Genomic DNA, 6,422 nt, shown 5'->3' on the forward strand with positions numbered 1-6,422 from the left:
CCAAAACATCCCTTTTCAGTTCTAAGTACAAAAGCATGAGAAACACGGCGATTTATCTCTCAGACATGCATTTTCCGATTGATTCAGACTAGCCGTCGCCAGAACATCGTTTAAATCAGTGATGTAATGTCCTAAGATATTTCAAGTGGCATTTTTTAAATAGCTTAAAGGTCTATGGTGTAAATATTTGGCATGTAGCATTCTATGATGAACGGCTACTGCATTTGTTCAATTAAATTACCTTGACTGTCTTTCAAGGTCACAGGGGTTAAATATAATGAAGTGTTCAAATGACTGATTTTTAGCAACCAAATAACACAGGCTTCTGACATTGTGTCTGTATCAAGCTAGGATCAAGGGGTACCGATTTGTGGTTATGATATGTCTTGATCCTTTTTAAAGGTAACAGTGATCAGATATGTTAAAATCTGTAAATGACTTCTTCCCAATAACCGAAGGACCCAGGGAACTAATATAGGGCCTATAGCATGCTTGGATAAAGGGGTACTAAGTTTGTTCATATGGTTGCCCTTTACACATTTTTTAAGTCACAGTCACATTTAAATCTTTGAATTACTTCTTTCTGAATAGCCAAAGGTCCAGGCTTTTGATATTGGTTCTTTATCATAACTGGATAATGGGGTACCAAATTATTAAAATGTTTGAACTTGACCAACTTTCATTATGTCTGGGGTCAAATATTAATTTTTTTTTCAACAAGCAATATTTCCATGGTCATAGTATCTGTGTATTAGTGTGAAGTAGGAAAAGGATTTCATGTTTGCAGAAAATGTTTTTATGAACCAACAATGTCTTCTTTTAAGCTGTAGAGTAGATAAGTGTGGTCTCACTTGTAGGTATTTATAGTCAGAAGACTATTAAGGCCCATGAGCCTCTTTTTTGTTTTGTTTTTCGTTTTCTTTCCTTTTCCTGGAAAAGTTTTGATTATGTTGAATAGCTAATTTATAGGTTGATCAGCAGGTGTCGACATAGCATTTGCTGAAGTGATTTACGCAACATTTATACTTTATTAATCTTGTTATACAATTAAAATCCGATGACATGTTATTTACCCAAAAATATTCATAAGAAAATCATATTACAGTTTTCAATTATTATTTGATCTACAAAAAAGAAAGGTTAACATGTTTCCTTGGCGAATACCTGTAAATGAGTGAAAACAAAATGACGTTTGTGCAATATTAGAAAATGGTAATGTTTTACATTACAAAATCCAAGAGCGTTACCAAAATCATTCAAGCATGAAAGTCTGTATTAGCGAAAGAGCTGCACGAGGTTTTCTGCGACTAACTTGTATCTTCGCTTGTATTTCATAAACATTCAAACTGACAACTATTCCTTAGATCCTTAGGACTTAGAAATCACCGAATCTTGCTATCTATCATATGTCACAAGTACAGAGAAAAAGGGCTGTAGGCATGATCCAGGCTGGGGAGTCTCGCCGTCGATTTGAACGGCATTTTATTTGCAGTGTTAAGACAATTTGCCAGTTGGTAAGTCGTTTAAAACAAACTGGGTCAACATCCGATCGTCCCCGAAGCGGCCGACCCCGTAAAACGACCGCCAGGGATGACCGTCGTATACGATTGATACACTTGCGCAATCGATTCGTAACCGCAGTAGAGACTACAAGGACATTGTTTGGGCCTACCAATTGAAAGCGCGGCGTCCCTACACTGGACCAAATTTGTTGCGACGTCACCGCAATAATCGGCGTAACTGAACCCGTGTTCACCGTCGTTGGGCCTTACGACAATGGAACAATGTTCTGTTTTCAGATGAGTCCAGGCTTTGTCTGTAACACGGTGACGGAAGGCGCAGAGTGTGGAGGCGACGAGGGGAGCGTTTTGCGAACTGCTGCGTCGCAGAACGGGACCGCTTAGGCGGCGGAAATGTAATGGTTTGGGGTGGTATTTGTGGGGGGACTCGTACCAGGTTTGTTGCGTTAAATGGCAATTTAATCGGCATTCGATATCGGGACGAAATTTTAAGACAAGTGGTTCTGCCATTCTGAAGACGCCATGGCGTTGGCGCCATTTTTCAACAGGATAACGCACCAGCGCACACCAGTCGCATCAGCAGAACTTTCTTGCAGCAGAATAACGTACAGGTGTTAGATTGACCATCTAAATCACCTGATTTGTCACCGATTGAGCATGCCTGGGACGTTCTTGGGCGACGCGTGAGAGAACGTCAAAATCAGCCGTCAAACTTGCAGGAGCTGGCCCAAGCCTTGACCGCTGAATGGAACATCTCTCCTCGAATTATCCGCCGGTTTACGAGTTCCATGCGACGACGCTGCAATGTTGTTTACTTCGCAAACGGTGGCCATACCCGTTACTACTGGTGCTACCTTTGAAATTGACCCCAACGTCCTTTACAGTCGAATAAAATCAACTGAACGCAAAATCTTATAATGAACCATGACTGCAGTTTTATCAGAATTGATCGATTACTTTATTCGTACATGATTGGTAAGGATTTATGAAGGGGTTAATTAATTAATCACAGAATAAAGTAGTGTTACCTTTCGTTTTTTGTTTAGTATATATGGATACAGTCAGAGTGACAGAGCTGCATGTAAAATGATGGATGTTTGAAGTGATTTCAATCAATTCAATGAGTTTATGTTAATAATTAATACAATCTGTCAGCCGTTCAATTGCTAATGGAAAATAATTCCATTCAGTGGGGCGTTGCATTATGGAATCGATTACGTTTCTTGTCCTAAGTACTCAGGAATAATTGAAAAAGGTGCACTGCTGTTAGGGAAATAAGGATGTTGAAAAATAGACCAAGGTTATTATGACTACAAAAATTGTTTATAATCAAATCGAAATATAACTCGGGACGTAAATCCTCAAAGTAAATCTGTCTTGAAAAAGAAGGAACTCAGTTTTATCAGGATTAGAAATGATTCCTATATCTTTGGTACAAATGATTTATGAATGGCGACCTGACCCCACAGTTACAACGATGTCTGCATACTGCAGTCCGGGCTGCTACGTCAAGTACCTGCTTGGTGTTCCATTTCCTTCCTGTCCTTATCTCTGCGATTAATCCTCTGACCTTGTCGTGTACGCTATCCCACAGCATCATTACATGTCGTACCTTGGTTACCTTCAACTCATCAGTCACTGACTTGAGTGGAAATTGGTTTCAGATACTGACATAGGACCGCTCCAGTGACCAAAGATAGTTCACTGTATCAACACCTTAGTTCTGACCTTAGGTTGGATGTTTTAAGTTTTGAAACACAGCACAGTTATCTCAGTTCAATAGAGTGCCCAAATATCCAAGTAACATCTACAGATTCAACCACATATACACCATACAAGACATCCCTCCCTCTCATAACATTCGAAACATCACTTACTTACTTTCCCAGGATTTGTATCAGAGGTCAGTCACCCAGTGTAGACATGCAGAGATGTAGCACACCTTACTTGGTGGCTAGACAGAGTACAGAAAAGACTCAGTTGGAAATTATTTTACCAACAACCTGTTCCACCACAGAACTTTGTAAAATCTACCCATGGTGAGAATCCTCTGGTTAAAACTTCGTGGTTGACTTCAGCTCATTGCACCAGTATTAATTGCTTTACCAGTTATCACTGCAGTAAATAGTACCAATAGATAGTACTAGGTGTAAATTTTGTACCTCTGCGTCGTGTTGTGGTTTGTAGGGCCGTGGTGATACCTGGTTGAAAGAAGTCATCACAGTATATATGTTTTGTATTCATATTTTACAAAATCTGTCATTAGCTTTTAAAATACAAAATGAAATATGAATCAAGTAGTATCAATCACTGATTACCAGAGTACACCAAGTTTTACAAGTAAATATACCTGTTCGACTATAATCCCTATAATGGTATTATTGTATAATATCTGGTTATGAAAATGAGCGATCATTTGTTCGTTCTGTACTATCATTTCGTGCGATAACACTGATCAAAATCCAATTTAATTTTATTCCGAAGGTTTTACAACTTATTGCATTTTTATAAAGGACAGATAACATAACATACATTCAACGGTCGTGCTCATTTCATCATAATCCACTTTTGGATTTCAACACATTTTATTTCAAAATGAAAAAGGATCGAACAACAGGCATAGCCTATATTAGTTCTCTCCTAACGGTAACAATGTAGTTGTCGCTCGCTTGTTGCTATTCTACTGTGCTCTTAGCAGTGTTGGGTGTTTGTTATTTATTATTGTTGTTCGTTTGTTATTGACTGTTATTTTTATTATTATATCCACTTGTATATCTGTCACAGATGAGATAGTTTATAGTCACAGTGTTTGCTCAAACATAGCAAATGTCCTTGAGTCAGATACGCATATTCCTCTATACATGTATAGTTTATCAGAATAGTATTACATCCCGTTTGCTGTGGGATTACCTATTTGGAATCTCCAGTGACGACTGGCACGAACCATAGAGAACGTCACAAATGTCTTGTTTTCCAATCCAGCGCCTTGTGCTGATAACAACTCTCTTCAAGACCCTTTTACTTATAGAAGGAAATGATATGTGTATCAGTGATTTACACATTGACCAAAAGTCAAACAGATACTACAAGTCTTTTATGCACCTAGATACCATTGGTGTGTTACAGTGTATAAAGGTTTGCAAACGATACAAACTGTGTGAGAAAATTCACCACAACAGGGAGCAGTTAACATGTGACCTCATGATGACGTATGCAGAAAAGGAAAACACGTGGCCACTTGTTGATGTACAGTCAGTACAGGTAAGTCAAGTATTTTTTCAAACTTGTAATTTGAATCAGTCTTCAAACCGTTGTATCGCCGACCAAACATCGGTACTGTACCATTCGTTACCAGGTGTACGTTGGTTTCCAGCTTAACAATTTCGTTGTTTGTAAACTTCACTTCATGAAAAGTGGTTAACTTTTAAAATATAGGAAAAACCAAGCTGTCTTTGTAAGGTGTTATATAAAGATATCATATATACATTAAAATCCTCGAGATCCAATCCTATGTCTGAACTTAAGAATAGAACAGAATTAAACCCAACGCGCTCAACATGTTAACAAGGTTAAAAATACGCGGGGATCGATTTATTTCTTACGTCAATGTTAGAAATCAGATCCGAACACAAACACAAAAATTCAAACGTCTGCGAACATATCGGAAATCAACTTAATGATAACTAACTCATTTAGTCCTGCGACTAACAGAGTACACGCTAAAGAAATTCATTGATACCAACACTACTCCTACAATACTTTTTAAATGATGTTCTTATCTAAAAGCGATACATATACTAAAAAAAGAAAAAAGAGAAACGCATCACACCTAGAATGTAAGGAAATAATGGAATATTTGGTTATGTATTACATCGAAAGAACGATCTCCCTTCTCGATAGTCTAAACTAAAATCAGCCAAGCATGGCGATGTCATTTTCTGGCTTTGTGAGCTTCTTTAGTCCAAATCACGTGGCGTGATCAAGCCAAGCCTGATTTTTCCAGACGAATAGTTTCAACGGGTATTTCATACGTTGATTTCACCATTGACCGAGATGTCACACTTAATGCAAATTCAGAGGGGTAGAGCAATTGCGTTGTTGATTAATGATCATAGCCAAACTGCTGTCGCACGGCACTTTTAACCACCTCTATACACGTACCATACTACTGGGTTAGTTTCCGATCGTCCAGCAGTTTCCGATCGTCCAGCAGCGGTCGTCAGCGTGTAACGCCAGCACGGCAAGATTGTAAGACTTGCCCAATATAATCAAGACTGCTGTAGAGACATACCTTAGTTACTCAAGGCAGACCCATTAGTGTTCAAACTGACAGGAATCGCTTGCGTGCAGAGAATCATTGCGCGCCGACCTTATGTCGGGCTAACTCTTACACCACGGAGGCGGCAAGAGCGTCTTTACTGGTTGCGTAGACATGGCCCAAATAGGTTTGGGATGTTTACCGACATGTCTAGATATTCCCTGCATCGCTCAGACGGAAGCAAAGGGTATATCGCAGACGCAGTGAGCGTTTTGCCGGCGCATGCGTCGTTGAACGCGATAGATTCGGTTGATCTTTTGTAATGGTTTGGGAAGGCATCTTCCACGGAGTAAAATAATCACGCTTAGTGATCCTGGATTCAAACCTCGAAGCCGTTCGATACGTTTGAACCGATTTTCAAACTACAGAAATGTTAATATATCACACCTTTAGACATTTTTTCAAAACATTCTTTTTTGATATCACAAAGTCGTTCCTTGATGATTGGAAACATTAAGTTATTTATATGTTCTTCGTCCTACATGTAAGCAAGACCTGACTTAATTTACGCTTAAAATTCATCAGTCATGCATCATTATGTCCTTTTAACAATAATTTTATATACATTTTTTGGTACTTAACAA

This window comes from Ylistrum balloti, unplaced genomic scaffold, assembly GCF_031769215.1.
Source record: "Ylistrum balloti isolate Yb309-2 unplaced genomic scaffold, AGI_CSIRO_Ybal_v1 Utg371310, whole genome shotgun sequence".
NCBI classification, from domain to species: Eukaryota; Metazoa; Mollusca; class Bivalvia; order Pectinida; family Pectinidae; genus Ylistrum; species Ylistrum balloti.